The sequence below is a fragment of the Archocentrus centrarchus genome, unplaced genomic scaffold (genome assembly GCF_007364275.1).
Source record: "Archocentrus centrarchus isolate MPI-CPG fArcCen1 unplaced genomic scaffold, fArcCen1 scaffold_29_ctg1, whole genome shotgun sequence".
Lineage (NCBI taxonomy): Eukaryota > Metazoa > Chordata > Actinopteri > Cichliformes > Cichlidae > Archocentrus > Archocentrus centrarchus.
The window spans coordinates 1,608,389-1,626,808 of record NW_022060258.1 but is presented as its reverse complement, the minus strand read 5'-3'; the positions used below and the strand labels follow the sequence as shown (position 1 = coordinate 1,626,808).

At 40.2% G+C, this 18,420-nt stretch overlaps 1 protein-coding gene across 2 annotated transcripts in view; it reads right to left on the bottom strand.

Moving 5' to 3' along the window:
- The window catches only part of fhit (fragile histidine triad diadenosine triphosphatase), a 324,470-nt gene that overhangs the window by 234,486 nt on the left and 71,564 nt on the right, over nt 1–18,420 (bottom strand). Inside the window, exon 1 of one of the 2 annotated variants that reach the window (XM_030723869.1) lies at nt 3,302–3,332. The exons of the other annotated variant lie outside the window; for it this stretch is intronic. The gene's annotated coding sequence lies outside the window, so the exon portion shown is untranslated. Of the gene's footprint in view, nt 1–3,301; nt 3,333–18,420 lie in introns of those variants that run through there. 2 annotated transcript variants of the gene reach the window in all.

Genomic DNA, 18,420 nt, shown 5'->3' with positions numbered 1-18,420 from the left:
GCTAGGACCAGCCTCACTAAGTATCAGCCGGCCACACCACTACACTGTCAGAATCCCTACAGTAAGAAGAAGCTTTGAATTCACATGGAAAGTGATTGCAGAGCCGCTGTGTCGCGCACCAGAGAGTGTCAGCTTAATGCTTGGCTAGGTCTGCCTCACTGCTATCCCCAGTTTTGCTAAATATTAATGGTAAATGGACTAGTTTTCATATAGCGCTTTTCTACTCTAGGTGAGCACTCAGAGTGCTTTATACAAGCATTATGTAGGTCAACCAACCTAGTTTGTTAGACATAAGCTGTGTCCAAATTAATTGTCGCATTAGGAGCATACCCGTTGTCAGGCATGCATACAAGAATTTGAGGGCCCTACAAATTGCTGACTACCATTTTGAGCTGCTACAATGGAATTTCTGCAAAATGGACAAGCCTGCTGCATATTTTTTTCACTTTGATTTTTGGAGTGTCTTTGAATTCAGCCTCTGTAGGTTGATAATTTTCATTTCCATCAAAAAGTGTGGCATCCTTTCAGTCCTAACACATTACCCTCTCCATACCAGTATAGCTATATCAGATATCATTTATCCACATGATATCATATCATAATTTCCCCCCACTGAGATCTGATGTGTTTTCAAAGTGTTCATTTAATTTTTCTGAGCAGTATAGTATGATTATCGGAGCCAGTCACAACAAAGCCATTGCTTATTATTCAGATAACTATTCAAAAGACCTTGGTGAGGTGATGGTTACACTATCAGTCTGACACCACTTCTATCATATTTCTACACTATTTTCCTTTGTATAAATGTAATGGTACAGTGTATGAAGCTGGTTTTATTTAAGTAGAAAGAGGCTTGTGATGCACATGATTAATGAATGCAGAGTCTATCTGATGTGAGCGGGTTTATCTTAAACCAGCCCAGACTCACTTGCACATACAATGGGCAGCTGTTCTTATAGGCACTGCACGCTGATTAAAATCAGGAGATCAGACTGTCTTTAGATGGTGTGAACTAAGATGCATTGTCCACCTTTTAGAAAATGAACCAGCCAGTCTTCCCTGTTAAGTCTTTCCACTGTGCCCAGTGGTGTATAATATTACACTGTTGGACACAGAATGAGTCACAAACCCTGCCTGTATCAGGCAACATGAATAACACACCTCCTCTTTCAGTGCAGTATTTACAAAGTAATGCAGTATATATATATATATATATATATATATATATATATATATATATATATATATATATATATATATATATATAAAGTGCAGTGTTGGCCATCCATCTTCAGCTGTTCATCTCTTCCATCCTTCTGCCTTTTGGCAGGTCTTGAATGTTGAAGCTATTTCCTCCCTAGGACCTTAGACAATAGCTCCATGAGCATTCCACTGGATAACTGCCATGGTGCACTGACTGCCAGACAGAAATAATCTCCCGGTGATAACCAAGCAATCGCAGAGCCCTGGGAAGCCACAAGCACTATTCAGAGAGCAGTGGAACAAAACCAGCTCTGGCATATAATGAGCCAGTGACACAGGGACCTGTGGGTTAGAGAAATACATCCCCATCACAACAGTAAGTCTGCTGAATGAAGATGAACAGACACCACTGAAAGTTTGCAAAATGTGTTTTAACTGACCAAAAAGATGCATAATGTGTGATTATTTCAGAAATAATCAAATTTCACATGAAAACAAATTGCTTTGTCTGCTTTTCTGCTATTACATCAAGCATATTCTGACAAAGGTAATTTTTGCCAGACATACATCCACCAGACACTTCATTAGGTACACCTTACTATATACTAGGTTGGAGCCCCTTTCACCTTTAGTGCTGGCTTAATTTGTTGTGGCATGGATTCAACAAGGTGCTGGAAAAATTCCTAAGAGATTTTGCTCCATATCGACAGGATAGCATCATGCATTTGCTGCAGATTTGTCAGCTGCACATCCATGATGTGACTCTCTTGTTCCACCAAATGGTCTGAAAGGAGCTCTACTGGATTGAGATGGTGACTGTGGAGGCCGTTTGAGTACAATGAACTTATCATTATGTTAAATCAACCAGTTTGAGATGATGTGAGTCTGGCCACTTAGGAGCACCAGAATATTTTCTGGTGACCCGAGGATCCTTTTGACATGCTGCAAACAGTTAATTTGATGAGTAAATAGCTTACAGACTACAGAATTCACACATCAGGTTCAGTTCCTGCCACCAATTGTGCCAGATGTATTAAATGGGGCAAAAGTATAGACACAGCTAATTCATTTCAATAATGACCAGCATTCTACCAAGGTCAGTACGTATTTGTGGCTCAAAAATGAGGGAGCGAGTAATATACTCACAAAAATAATACAGCACAGGTTGTATATGTGCTTCTCTAAGAAAACAATGGTGTGGCAGTTCCAAAAAGGGGAGGAGGCTAAAGAAGAATCAGTGTTTTTGACCCTATTATTGTAGGGCCTTTACCCACAATTCAAAGCACCTTGAGGTGACTGTTTGTTGTGATTTGGCGCTATATAAATAAAATTGAATTGAATTGAATGTAAGGGTGAATTCTTCTGCTAGAAATTGCTGGGGACTTTGTGAGGTCCTAAGGACTGAGACTGGTGGTAGAGGTGGAGCAGAGGATTTATCCAGAGAACAGCTATTCTAGCTGTGTGTGACAGCGGACCTTTATGATGTGTAGAACACATAACATTTTTGGAAGACGAAAGTCTGCACACCGGAGCGCTCCTAGAACAAAAATTTAATGCAAAGGGACCTTCAAACAGTGAAAGTCTGCAACACACAGTCCCATTAATAGCTGCATTTTGACAGACATTTGGTATCATATCAATATGTTATGTAACAGCACTGTTCTGTGTTTGTGCACTGCTGAGAAAAGAGATGTTTCAGAGATGTTTTCATTATGTATTGATCTATGTGTAGAAATGTGACTAAAAGCCTGAAACACTGAAACACACTCTGCTCACTGTAAAAAGGAAAACAAGATGTATGCTTGCGTGCACCTTGTGTTTGGATTCTCTTCCTCCCTCCGACAGTTCTGCTCTGATTCAATAAAATCCCAGTATTATCACAGAGCAGGAATATGTGAGGCTTGGCTCTAAACACTGAGAGTGAGGACTGAGTAATGAGTTACAGGACAGAGCCAAAATTTTGCTTACCACTAGGCTGTGGATGTAAAAGCTGAACTGGGTTATGAAACAGTACCCAAGCACACCAGCAAATGCACCACAGGATGGCTGAAAAAGAAGAAAAATCAAGGTGTTGCAATGATCCAGTCAAAGTACAGACCTCAACCAAACAGGAATGCTGTGGCGGGACCTTAACAGAGCTGTGCATAAACGAATGCTCACAAATCTCAACGAGCTGAAGCAATGTTGTAAAGTGGGTCAAAATTCCTCCACAGCGATGTGAAAGATGATGAAGTCATACAGAAAACGATGACCAGCAGGAGTATAAATCCTACAATACCTGGCATCATGTCTTTGCTTTATTTAACCACATGAACAAGTCAGCCAATATTCCATATCAGAGTATGTTTGATAATGTCCCGGTCATCTCACAAAAGCCCACAAGCACTGGGCTGCAATTAAATTGCAGCAACTCGGCTCATTCGGAAAACCTGTCTTCACACCCATCATCAGGTTTGTTTGGCCTTAATCAGCCTTTAAATTAACTCAGCTGCTGCAGTGCTCACAAATATTTTCAGTCTTGTTTAAATACTCTACTAAATTAAAAAAGATGTGATTACACACACACACACACACACACACGTCAGTATCTACTCATATCTCCACAGAAAATTGCCAATTCATTTTGATTTTGTTCCTTAAATGCTTTTTTCTACCACCACAGTGACTGAAATATATATTTATTAAGCTGCCATGGATCGAATAAATAAGTGAAAGGCTTTAAGTTTATATGTCTTGTAGGCTTCATAAAGGCCTGCCATTAAAGTAATGAAATTAACATTGTTTATGTGGGGATCTATGTGTGCGTGCTCCTGCTTCAGAATATGATTGCTTTGTGTGTGAGTGTCTGTGAGCCGTGTTCTCAGGAGTATTGACTGGGTAAAACAAAATCCACCCACAAGGCAACACGACTGAACAAATACAATAATTCAATTTACTCCTCAATTCCATTCTCATCCATGCTTTCCCCTCCTTTAATGAAACTGTTGTACATGTTGGTGCTGAGCAGACCCAAATATAATCAAATAAAATCCAACACAACACCCACTATTCCACCTGATAAACCAAATGAGTGATCTGATATTGAACATCAAACGTGTATGTGTGTGTGTGTAAAGCAAATCAGTAAATTGCTAGTGTGAAATGACATTCAAAGCAATATAAAGTTAACAAACTGAAACAAATTAACACATTTCAAAGGAGTTCAGAGGATGAGAATGAACACAAGCACGCTCAGCTTTGATACTGATATCAGTCATACATATTTCAGTTGGAGACATCAAACACATTTATTGCCCAAAATTCCAAAATGTTGTTGGCGTGGGGAAGTGACTGCAGGTCTGCATGTTATTAATATACACAGAACAACCTGAAGAAGGCGATTGCTTTCTTATTCATGGATTATCAATAAGCAGTTCCTTGATATATATACATGAGAATACACACACCCTCACACACACCTACACGCACACACACACACACATGCACATGCACACAGTTGTGTAATCTTTAGGCTACATTTTCCTGACCACATGGTGAGGATAATATGGGTATTGATGAGGCCACTAAAGGACACAGACAAAATGAGTAGGTGCAGGTCATGCCAAATCAAAGCAAATCTTTTTTTTGCTTGTCATAGATTCCTATCTCAGATCTGTTTTCAGTATGCTCCCAGCCTTATCTTTCTTTTATTTGCCCCACAAATATTTACAGAATACACACTGTATGATGGAGACCCATGTTGACAGGAACCCTCAGGGTGACCTTGTTTTTTTCTTTTTTGAAGTCTCTGTCATCTAATCTGGCTCCAGCATTTTCAAGGATGAAACAAGGACATGTAACAACACTAATGTTAAGACAAGACTGGATCTGGATGTAGCACGATTGCGCACATCATCAAATATTTCTGAAATGTGGAATTTTCCAGGTAAAAATCATGCTTTTAGCCAGGTGTGACAGCTGTTCCTGCTGTCACCCACACTAAAGCTGATCATGGTTGGTAACTGGTTTATATTTTTATTCTTAAAATGCATTTATATATTGATTGGGTACTTTAGATTTTCGATTAGTGTTTAAACTAGCCTGACTCTTTAGTTGACTATTTGCAGTGCACACATTTAGTTAACCTTATTTGTCAGTTTGCTATATTGTGGTTAATATGCAGTGGATTAATTTCTCTTCTGTTTGAGTTGCCAGTTTTCTTTGGAGCTGCTGCTGCAGGACCACAAGGAGCTCCAGCTGCCCTTCTCCTTATATGGCCGGCATAAACTCCTTAGTGGGTAAGGGGAGGGGGAATTTGTTATTTGTTCTGTTATTCTTCTGTTTTGGACTTTTTTGGTCAGTTGAAATAGCTTTTGATTAGTATTTGTTTGTTAGTTTGTGTTGGTTTGTTAGTCATTCACCCCCCTTGCGTATGTCAGCAGTGGTCTGATCAGCCACTATATTTTTTTAAGTTTCCCTCTTGTCTTGTTTGTGGGATTTTAGTTTTGTGCTTCAGTTCTTTGAGTTATTACCTGAGTTGAAGTTTGGTTTGTTGACATTTCTTTTGGGCCCAGCTTATCATTTTTGGAAACAATTTTTGTAATAAATTAAGAATTTTTTGAAACCATTCAGTGGGTTTCTGGCTGGTTTGTGTAAATCCCTCACACCAGGTATATATATATATATATATATATATATATATGTGTGTGTGTGTGTGTGTGTGTGTGTGTGTATGTGTGTGTGTGTATGTGTTTCTGTATACACACACACATATATACAGGGTTGTGGCCAGAAAAGAATTTCATCCTGGCGCAGGTTGAGGACTAATTAGCATTACCTTGCTAATGCTAAACCCTAAATGCTGTGCCAGCTTGCTAATTCAGTGACGGTGAACAGCTGGATAATATTATATATGTAATATTCTGTGATAATGGTTGGTCCTACGGGTCATTGAAGGCACCTGGATCTGATTGGACCATGTGACTTGATGGAGCGAGTGGATCACTACAGTCTTGTGTTATACTGCTCTGGAAATAAGATTCATGTTTACTGCAGCTAATGTTAATAAATATTCCTTAAGCAACACATCAGTGTGTTATTCTTGTGAGTCTACGAAGACCAGAAACAAGACAAGCTCCTGCCATGTTATGTTTAATGGGAGGCCCAAAATTATCCTTCAAGCTCCCTTTTTCCTCTACTTCCCCCTCAGTTTCACACTGGTCGCTATTTTGCCCCACAAAAATCAAGCATGAACAGGACCGTTGCAAGATTTCGTGTGCACATTGTGACTGTGCCCAGTTGTAGATTGCAAATTGCAGTGAAATAATACTATAGTGCATCAATTTAGCCAGAGGGAAAAAAATCAGTCTGATATCGGCGACAGGGTGATGTGCACACAGTGTGCACCCGCTTGCTAATTGCAAGTTCCGATTGTGGTTCTGATAGATAGAAAACCAGTGAAATTCTCAGCCCGGCGCAGCCAGGTGATCAACCTCTGGTGGGAACCCTGTGTGTGTGTGTGTGTGTGTGTGTGTGTGTGTGTGTGTGTGTGTGTGTGTGTGTGTGTAGTACCAGTACTAGTCTAGTACAAGTACTAGTCAGTTAGCAATTAGGCTAACCGACTACTACATCTGGTACCGACTCGCACATCCCTAGTGTGTGTGTGTATATATGTATGTATGTATGTATATGTATGTATGTATGTATGTATGTATATATGTATATATATGGAGGGGTTCACCCCAAATCCTGAGTGTCAGAATCACTATCCTAGAGGAAACAACAAAGATGAATACATCAGGAAGATCGCCACAAAGGATCATGTGCTTAATGAGTACCTCAGGCAGCAGACACCAGAGAAAGAAGAGGTAAAAGAACAGGAACCATCATGGAAGGACAGGCCTCTGTAGGGCATGTACAGTAACACCAGCAGACAGAAGAAGTGGCTGACATAGAAAAATCCTACCAATGGCTGGACAAAGCTGGACTGAGAGACAGCACAGAGGCACTAATCACGGCAGCCCAGGAGAAAGCTCTGAGCACAAGATTGATAGAAGTTGGGGTCTACAACACCAGGCAAGACCATAGTTGTAGGCTGTGAGAGATGCCACTGAGACAATCCAGCACATAACAGCAGGGTGCAAGATGTCAGCAGGCAGGGCATACATGGAACACCATAACCAAGTGGCCAGCATAGTATACAGGGACATCTGTGACGAGTATGACCTGGAAGTCCCGAGATCAAAATGAGATACGCGCCCAAGGGTGGTTGAGAATAACAGAGCTAAGATCCTGTGGGATTTCCAGATACAGATGAACAAACTTGTGATGGCTAACCAACCAGACATCGTAGTGATGGACAAACAAAGGAAGAAAACTGTAGTGATAGATGTTGCAATACCAAGTGATGGCAACATCAAGAAGAAGGAACACAAGAAGCTTGACAAATACCAAGGGCTCAGTAAAGGGCTAGAGAGGATGTGGAAGGTGAAGGTAACAGTGGTCCCCGTGGTAATCAGAACACCCGGGGCAGTGACCCCCAAACTAGGAGAGCAGCTTCAGCAGATTTCAGGAACAACATCCAAGATCTCTGTCCAGAAGAGCACAGTCGTGGGAACAGTTAACACACAGGACCCTTAAGCTCCCAGGCCTGTGGTATATATATATATATATATATATATATATATATATATATATATATTAGGGATATATATATATATATATATATATATATTAGGGGTGGGACTTTAACGCGTTAATTTCGATTAATTAATTACGGGGAAAATAACGAATTAAAAATTTTAATGCATTTTAATCGCACTTCGCACCGTGGAACGTTTCTCAGTGCACGAGCATCAGGCATACAGATTATATCGACGCACAATGTCAAAAATTCAGGGGCCGCATCCTTCGAAGGACCCGGCCCACGCGGGTCCTTCGCAGCCCACGAAGACCGCAAAGGCCTGAAATGAGCGGCTAGCCTTCATATCAGCGTCGCCTGCCCTCACCTCTGCGTAGCTCATGTCGCCTAACAACCGTGAGTGCGACGCACAGCTGTGGAAAAGCAGCTGGTTAAATGGAGAATGAACTTTTTCTCCTTTTTGTGATTTGATTTTAATTCTTTTAGTCAAAATAAGCTTATTTTGACTAAAAGAATTAAAATCAAAATAAAATCAAACAAGCATGACAACATCAAGGAATACAGCTGAGGGAATGATTAATTTCCAACTATATTAAGTGAGACATTAATGTTGACTAAAACTATCCAGTTATGATGCTTAACTTTAATTTCAGAAGTTTGCTTATCACTGGAGCACTTCCACCCTTCGTTGGTCTGTGTAGTAGACTGGTGGGAAAATAAACAAAATTTTGAAGTTTAAGGTTATGTATATTGATTCATTCATCAACCAAACTTAAATTAATATTTCTCATGTTAAATATTTAAATGTGATTAAAATGCGATTAATTTCGATTAATTAATTACAAAGCTCCTAATTAATTCGATTATTTTTTTTAATCGAGTCCCACCCCTAATATATATATATAGTACATGTTCTGCACTCTGAAGAGAAGCAATGCATAAGACAAGACTTTGATGTACAGAAAGAGTTTATTTATATTAATTCATCATTAAGTCATCATATTAATCATCTTATTTTGGCAAAACTTGTCATTTATGCCCAATTATGCCCAAACTTAAACAGGCAACTTGACATTTATAAAGAAACGTGTGGACTGAATCATCCCTCCCATATTGAACATGTGTGTGTTTTCTGGATAGATGGATGAAAAAAAGCCAGCATGAGCTGGTTGTTGCATCCACTAAAACAAATGCATAATTTCTATGCAAAATGGCCATATACCTCAATCTATCACCAGCAAAGGGCTTGACACCTGTTGTGAATATGTATGAGTTTATGGCAATTAAAAGCAGGAGAGCAGTGACAATGATAGCACAGGCAGAAGAGCTATGAGCCATTCAGTGCTTCAGAGATGTAATTCCTCTCCTCCACACCACTTCACACTGCAACTTTATTGGTTTTGTAATTCAACTCTTTTCTCCCCTCAGTCTTTCCAATCTAACTCCCACTCAACAGCTTTATTCCACTTGTGCTGTTGATATGTGCTGCATCTGTGTACACATAAATCGTTTCTGCTTCACCCATACTTTTCAGCCATACACGTACAGTAGTATATGGAAAGTAAAATATAAGCAGATCCTAAACACAAACAAACAAAATCTTCTGAGAAAAATAAAATTCAAAAGTTTCAGGAAAACTTTTAAACATGTTTGAAACTAGTTTATTATAACTTCATGACTTTGTCCATTGTTTGGATTCATCATGTGCCTTCATATCTTACTGACAGAACAGGCTGAAAAATCACTCCTGATTTCAGAGGAGGTGGGGGTGTTCCTGTCCTATGTGGGACCATTATTTTTACATTATTTACTAACATTATTTCCTCTTTGTTTAGGATTAGGATTAGGATTAATGTTGATCTCATTATACACACCCTCAAGCAAAAAGTAAAATACAATACATCATCAGTTGATGCCCTAAACACTACCAATATTTTCTAGTACATAGCAGAAAGAGTAGGAAACATCGTAACACTGAATCAGCAATGAATACAAGAGTAGTACATTAAACAGAACACTCCCCGCCTAGTACCCAGGGGGGTTTGCTCTTTTTCTTCTCATTATAAACTCAGTTATGCATTAATTTGACCTCACGAATGTTCTTACTTAACACTTCAAACATCACACATTTATTTATCTGGGGAAGTGGCAGCACCAGTTCATTCACAGGTCTGAGAAGCAGTTTAGTTCTGTCCTTTCTGGAGATCAAATGCTTATTCGTCCATCTTCGCTGGGATACACATCTGTGATGACGCCAAGACGCCAGTCATTCCTTTTGCACTGAATGTCCTTGATAAGCTCCACACTTCTCTCTTTGAGATTAGGTTGGTTGTACAACCACTTCCTGTGGGGTTGCGGTGTTGCCAGGTACTGATTGCCAGCAAGAGGTGGGCAGGAGCTGACCTCTTTGAGTCAGCAGTGATGCGGGCGTTAGGATAAAAGGGTCTGTCGGGTCAGTGGACATGGGAACAAGTGGGCAATTATTCACAATGGCAGTAACCTCAGCCAAAAGGGTTGTGAGCACCTCATGTTTGGAAGATCCCACCTGTATGAGCACTGAATCAAAGATGCAGCATGTGACACTGATCATTCTTTCCCAGACCCCTCCCATATGAAACGGGTGTGGGGCATTGAAAGTTCAACTGCAGCTCTGCTCAAAGAGGAATCTCTCCATTGTCTTTTCATCAGCATTTGAAGGGATCTTGAGGTCTTTAGAGGTACAGATGAAATTTTTGCCTCTGTCTGAGCGTAAGTGTCTCAGTGGCCCTCATATAGCCTGGAACCTTCTGAGTGTGTTAATAAAGCTAGATAAGTCCAAAGACTCAGTGGCTTCAATGTGAATGGCTCTGACAAATAAGCAAGCAAACAGAACTGCCCACCTCTTACTCTCAGCATATCTTCTCCTTGTGCAATGTGCAGCAACAGCCCAGGACCCAAACATGTCCATGCCAACATTAGTAAAAGGTGGCTCAGTGATGAGTCTGTCCAGTGGCAGATCAGCCATCTTTTGAACTTCACATTTTCCTCTGAGTCTGAGTCTCAGACAATGTATTCAAAAATTACTCTGTTGATCTTTTGCCACCTAATTTCCAGTAGCCAGCAGATTGGATGGCACCCACAGTAACCTAGATATGTGTGTTTGTGTGTATGGCTAGATCTGGGTCTCGGGCTTGTTGTGCCTTTCCACGTGTGCACCCAGTCTATGAGGGCCAGGGTTTCCCTCCCTACTGCCCCCCACTGGGTGCTGCTGCCCCCCCAGGGTGTGGGCGCTACGGGGTTCCGGGGCGTGGTTGGATGTTCTGGCGTGGCTGTTGGGGGTTGTGGTTCGGGTCAGCTTCAGCCTTTTTGGTGTGTGTGTGTGTATGTGTGTGTGTGTGTGTGTGTGTGTGTGTGTGGGGGGGGGGGGGGGGGGGGGGGGGGGTGTCTCCTGGGTCTTTCTATATTTGCCGCTGGCTACTGGCGGGCATTAATGTGGCTTTCAGCCCTCATTAAGTACATTAGGTAACAGAGACACAGACATTCACACATTGTTGGCCATGTTTTGTTTTGTTTTTTTGTTTTGTTTTGTTTTTTCATGTATATTTTTTCCAGGTACTGTTTGTTTTTTGTATGTTTTTTCTTTTTTTTAAAGGTGCATCAGTTGATAAACCATTGTGATTTTCTACTTGTGCTCTGTCCTCTCTTCTGCTTACAAAACCTGCCAGACAAGACAGACTTAATAACAAAAAAAAAAAGAAAAACTAAGATACAGTAGGTTATTAGGAATTTGATTTTCCACCACAATTTAGCCACATCAAAATGTCTCAGAAAGCAGACCGATATGCTTCTGCTGTGGTCTGGTGTATCGCATCTTCCTCTTCACAATAGCCCATAGATTTTCTATGGGGTTAAGGTTAGGCAAGTTTGCTGGCCAATTAAGAACAGGGATACCATGGTCCTTAAAGCAGGTACTGGTAGCTTTGGCACTGTGTGCAGGTGCCAAGTCCTGTTGGAAAATGAAATCTGCATCTCCATAAAGTTGGTCAGCAGCAGGAAGCATTAAGCGCACTAAAACTTCCTGGTAGATGGCTGCGTTGACCTTGGACCTCAGAAAACACAGTGGACAGAAACCACAGTGGACCAGCAGATGACATGGCACCCCAAACCATCATTGGCTGTGGAAACTTTACACTGGACCTCAAGCAATGTGGATTCTGTGCCTCTCCTCTCTTCCTCCAGACTCTGGGACCTTGATTTCCAAAGGAAATGCAACATTGACTTTGATCAGAGAACATAACTTTGGAGCACTCAGCAGCAGTCCAGTCCTTTTTGTCTTTAGCCCAGGAGAGACACTTCTGACGCCGTCTCTTGTTCAAAAGTGGCTCGACACGAGGACCGCGACAGCTGAAACCCATGTCTGCATACGTCTGCGCGTGGTAGTTCTTGAAGCACTGACTCCAGCTGCAGTCCACTCTTTGTGAATCTCCCCCACATTTTTGAATGGGTTTATTTCACAATCCTCTCCAGGGTGCAGTTATCCCTGTTGCTTGTACGCTTTTTTCTACCACAACATTTCCTTCCCTTCGTTTCTCTATTAATGTGCTTGGACACAGAGCTCTGCGAACAGCAGCCTCTTTAGCAATGACCTTTTGTGTCTTGCCGTCCTTGTGCAAGGTGTCAATGGTTGGACAACTGTCAAGTCAGCAGTCTTCCCCATGATTGTGTAGCCTACAGAACTAGACTGAGAGACCATTTAAAGGCCTTTGCAGGTGTTTTGAGTCAATTAGCTGATTAGAGTGTGACATCAGGTGTCTTCAATATTGAACCTTTTCACAATATTCTAATTTTCTGAGATACTGAGTTTGAGGTTTTCATTAGTTGTCAGTTATAATCATCAAAATTAAAAGAAAGAAACATTTGAAATATATCAGTCTGTGTGTAATGAATGAATATAATATACAAGTTTCACTTTTTGAATGGAATTACTGAAATAAATCAACTTTTTCATGATATTCTAATTTTATGACCAGCACCTGTATTTATATAGTCTTGTATGCGATGTCTGTCACTCTCAAATTGCATTTGTGCTGCTTTACTTAGAACAGATAAGCAGAGCTTTGAGGCTGACAGCTCAGGGAGAGTGTAGAGTTCCTAAAAGAAGATTGTTGTTTTATTGTACAATTGTCCTTTTCTTTGAAATTCATTAAAAATGAAACCCAACTTTTGAAAACATGTAGATTTCTTTTTATCTTTTCTCATCACACAAAAAAATGTATTCTAAGAAACCAGTCATGTCAATGTTAATCACATCCTGTATCATTATGTTTAATAGCCTTTTTTGTCTGGATTTTTATACAATGCGTATATACTAATGAGAGTTTAGAATGTGCATGTGTTTTGTAGATGTGGTAGGGCTGGAAGGCTTTTATAATTTGCATCTATACACTACTGTACTTGTACCGTGGACATGTATTTGGATTTTATAGTTTATTTCATATAGGGTATTCTGTCCTGGCTATTGTGTCCATCCGAAGCACTGACAGATAGCTAATGAGAGTAAATGAGGAGCGGGACTTTCATTCACAAAGCTTTAACTGCTGTACTGCCACTTCATCCACAAGGTACTTAAGTCATAAAACTACAACAGATATAACACACAGCATGTCACTGAGAAACATCTCTTCACACTTTGACATGTGTTTAAACATTTCTTATCAAAATAAACCTTCTCACATTAAAGTAATTATCAACCACGGGTATCGCTGCTAGTTAGCAATGTGCAACACATGCTAGTACCAAAAGGCTAACACATAGGCGCTTCATCAAACCTTAAGCCAATAATTCAAAGAAAACAATTCACATATGTTTTATTATATGACAAACTGTTACTGACAATGCTTACAGACATTTCTATTCCAAGGTTTGGAGTGAGAGAAACCACCGTGCTGTACGCATCTCAAAGAACATCTCAAAGAACTGTCTGAGACGCCTTCAATGAACTGAAGGCGTCTCAGACAGAGAAACGCTTATGACATGCATTACCTAACTAACAAGCTAACACTAGGTGTCATCATAGGGTCATGAAAATGCTCAAGTAAACAGGCTTCTAAAACTTGTGTTTTCTTAAACATAAAATGACTTACACAAGTCAGAACAGAGGGACTGCACATGGAAATGGTGCTTTACAACACTGCATCTGACATTTTGCATTGTGCTTGATGATGTAAGGCTGCTCGCCCATGGAAACCCAGTCCATGAAGCTCTCTGCACACTGTTCTTAAGCCAATCTGTAGGCCACATGAAGCTTCGTGGTCTGTAGTGATTGATTTGGCAGAATGTTGGTGACCTTTCTTTACTATGCATCGCAGCATCTGCTGACCCTGATCTGTCACGTTACATGGTCTGCTACTTTGTGGCCAAGTTGCTGTCATTCCCAATCGCTTCCACTTTGTTATAATACCACTAACAGTTGACTGTGGAATATTTAGCAGCAAGGAAAATATTAGGTCTCTCTCTTCCAAGTCCCTATTAGTAAATGATTTAATAATTGATCAACGTATTGATTTATTCTGCCTTACAGAAACCTGGTTACAGCAGGATGAATATGTTAGTTTAAATGAATCAACACCTCCGAGTCACAGTAACTGTCAGAATGCTCAAAGCACAGGTCGAGGAGGAGGATTAGCTGCAATCTTCAATTCCAGCTTATTAATTAATCAAAGACCCAGACAAAGTTTTCATTCTTTTGAAAGCCTGACTCTTAGTCTTGTCCATCCTAATTGGGAAAATCAAAAAGCTGTTTTATTTGTTATTATCTATCGTCCACCTGGTCCTTACTCAGAGTTTCTGTCTGATTTCTCAGACTTTTTATCTGATTTAGTGCTCAGTTCAGATAAAATAATTATAGTGGGTGATTTTATCATCCATGTAGATGCTGAGAATGACAGCCTCAACACTGCATTTAATCTATTGTTAGATTCAATTGGCTTCTCTCAAAATGTAAAGGAGCCCACCCACCACTTTAATCATACTCTGGATCTTGTCCTAACATATGGCATAGAAACTGAAGACTTAACAGTATTCCCTGAAAGCCCCCTCCTGTCTGATCATTTCTTAGTAACATTTACATTTACTTTAATGGATTACACAGCAGTGGGGAATAAGTTTTATTACAGTAGAAGTCTTTCTGAAAGTGCTGCTCTTCAGTGCCATGTGCCAACACAGTGCAGAGCAGCTACCTAAACTCTGCTCCCAGTGAGGTTGATTATCTCGTCAATAGTTTGAAGTTTGAAGTTTGGCGTCTCACTAAATTAGAAGATGCTCATTTAGCCTGGAAAAAGAGTTTGTTGCTCTATAAAAAAGCCCTCCGTAAAGCTAGGACATCTTACTATTCATCATTAATTGAAGAAAATAAGAACAACCCCAGGTTTCTTTTCAGCACTGTAGCCAGGCTGACAAAGAGTCAGAGCTCTGTAGAGCCAAGTATTCCTTTCACGTTAACTAGTAGTGACCTCATGGATTTCTTTACAAATAAAATTTTAGACATTCGAGAAAAAATTATTCATAACCATCTCAAAGATTATTCTTCATGTTCGGCTGCTTTCAGCACTGCTGGTATTTGTTTTGACTCTTTTGCTCCAGTTGGTCTTTCAGAGTTAACTTCAGTAGTTACTTCCTCCAAACCAGCAACATGTTTGTTAGATCCCATTCCTACTAGACTGTTCAAAGAAGTCTTTCCAATTATTGATGCTTCAATCTTAAAAATGATCAATCATTCTTTATTAGTTGGCTATGTACCACAGACCTTCAAGGTGGCTGTAATTAAACCTCTGCTTAAAAAGCCATCACTTGACCCAGTTGTCTTAGCTAATTATAGGCCAATCTCCAACCTTCCTTTTCTCTCAAAGATTCTTGAAAGAGTAGTTGTAAAACAGCTAACTGATCATCTGCAGAGGAAAGGTTTATTTGAAGAGTTTCAGTCAGGATTCAGAATTCATCACAGTACAGAAACAGCATTAGTGAAGGTTACCAATGATCTTCTTAGAGCCTCTGACAGTGGACTCATCTCTGTTCTTGTCCTGTTGGACCTCAGTGCAGCTTTTGATACTGTTGACCATAACATTTTATTACAGAGATTAGAGCTTGCTATAGGTATTAAAGGTACTGCACTGCAGTGGTTTGAATCATATTTATCTCATAGACTCCAATTTGTTCATGTAAATGGGGAGTCTTCTTCACACACTAAGGTTAATTATGGAGTTCCACAGGGTTCTGTGCTAGGACCAATTTTATTTACATTATACATGCTTCCCTTAGGCAGTATTATTAGAAAGCACTGCATCAATTTTCATTGTTATGCAGATGATACTCAGCTTTACCTATCAATGAAGCCAGATGACACACATCAATTAGTTAAACTGCAGGAATGTCTTAAAGACATTAAGGCCTGGATGACCTCTAATTTCCTGCTTCTAAATTCAGATAAAACTGAAATTCTTGTACTCGGCCCCACAAATCTTAGAAACATGGTGTCTAACCAGATACTTACTCTGGATGGCATTACTTTGGCCTCCAGTAACACTGTGAGAAATCTTGGAGTCATTTTTGACCAGGATATGTCCTTCAATGCACATATTAAACAAATATGTAGGACCGCTTTTTTGCATTTGCGCAATATTTCTAAAATTAGAAACATCCTTTCTCAGAGTGATGCTGAAAAGCTCATTCATGCATTTATTACTTCTAGGCTGGATTATTGTAATTCATTATTATCAGGCTGTCCTAAAAGCTTCCTGAAAAGCCTTCAGCTGATCCAAAATGCTGCAGCTAGAGTACTGACAGGGACTAGAAAGAGAGAGCATATTTCTCCCATATTGGCTTCTCTTCATTGGCTCCCTGTTAAATCTAGAATAGAATTTAAAATTCTTCTCCTCACATACAAGGTCTTGAATAATCAGGCACCATCTTATCTCAAAGACCTCATAGTACCATATAGCCCCAACAGAGCACTTCGCTCTCAGACTGCTGGCTTACTTGTGGTTCCTCGGATACTTAAGAGTAGAATGGGAGGCAGAGCCTTCAGCTTTCAGGCGCCTCTTCTGTGGAACCAGCTTCCAGCTTGGATTCGGGAGACAGACACCCTCTCTATTTTTAAGATTAGGCTTAAAACTTTCCTTTATGATAAAGCTTATAGTTAGGGCTGGATCAGGTGACCCTGAACCATCCCTTAGTTATGCTGCTATAGGCCTAGTCTGCTGGGGGGTTCACATAATGCACTGTTTCTCATTCACCTTATTTACTTTGTTTATACTCCACTCTGCATTTAATCATTAATTGATATTAATCTCTGGCTCTCTTCCACAGCATGTCTTTCTCTCCCCTCAGCCCAACCGGTCGCGGCAGATGACTGCCCCTCCCTGAGCCTGGTTCTGCTGGAGGTTTCTTCCTGTTAAAAGGGAGTTTTTCCTTTCCACTGTCGCCAAGTGCTTGCTCATAGGGGGTCGTTTTGACTGTTGGGTTTTTTCTGTATTATTGTAGGGTCTTTACCCACAATACAAAGCGCCTTGAGGCGACAGTTTGTTGTGATTTGGCGCTATATAAATAAAATTGAATTGAATTGAAATTGAATTGAATTGAATTGAATTGAATTGAAATTTCATGACTGGACCTGCTGCCCAGGTGGCATCCCATCACAGTACCATGCTGGAATTCACTGAGCTCCTGAGAGCGACCCATTTTCTCACTAATGTTTGTAGAAGCAGTCTGCTTTCAAGTATTTGGATAGGTTAATGAATTCTTTTTGCAATATACTATATGATGAGAGCCAATCAACCAAATGAATTATGGCCCCTTTGAAATAAAATATCATTATCAACAGTGTCAAAAGCAGCAGTGGGATCAAGAGGAGCTAAGATTGAAGCTCTCTGTGAGTCACTGCTGATCTTCAGGTCATTGTGGTTTTATTAACAGTTGTTTCTGTAGGATGATTGGATCTGAGTCCTTATTGGTAGTTATCAAAAATATTGCATGTTGTTTATAAATGGTCAGCAACAATACTTAGGGTGTGGTGTTAAAAAACTGCTCATTTGGTACTAAGAGGCCCAAAGTGTGCCAAGAAAATATGCCCCACACCATTGCACCACCACCCTGAACTGCTGATACAAGGTAGGATGGATTCATGCTGTTTATCCCAAATTTTGACCCAACCATCTAAATGCCACAGCAAAAATCAAGACTAATCAGAACATGCAACTTTTTTCCAATCTGCTATTGCCTAATTTTGGTGAACCTGTGGGAACTGTAGCCTCAGTTTCCTTTCGTTACCTGAGAGGAGTAGCACCTGGTGTGGTCTTCTGCTGGTCTAGCCCATCTACTTCAAGGTTTCAAATGATGTGCATTCAGAGATACTCTTCTTCATACCTTGTTTGTAATGAGTGGTTATTTCAGTTACTCAGCCTGAAGCAGTGTGGCCATTCTCATCAACAAGGCATTTTCTCCCAGAAAACTGCAGCTCACTGGATATTTTCTCTGTTTCTGCCCATTCTCTTTAAACCCTAGAGATTATTCTGTGGGAAAATCCTAGCAGATCAGCCGTTTCTGAACTACTCAGACCAGACTGT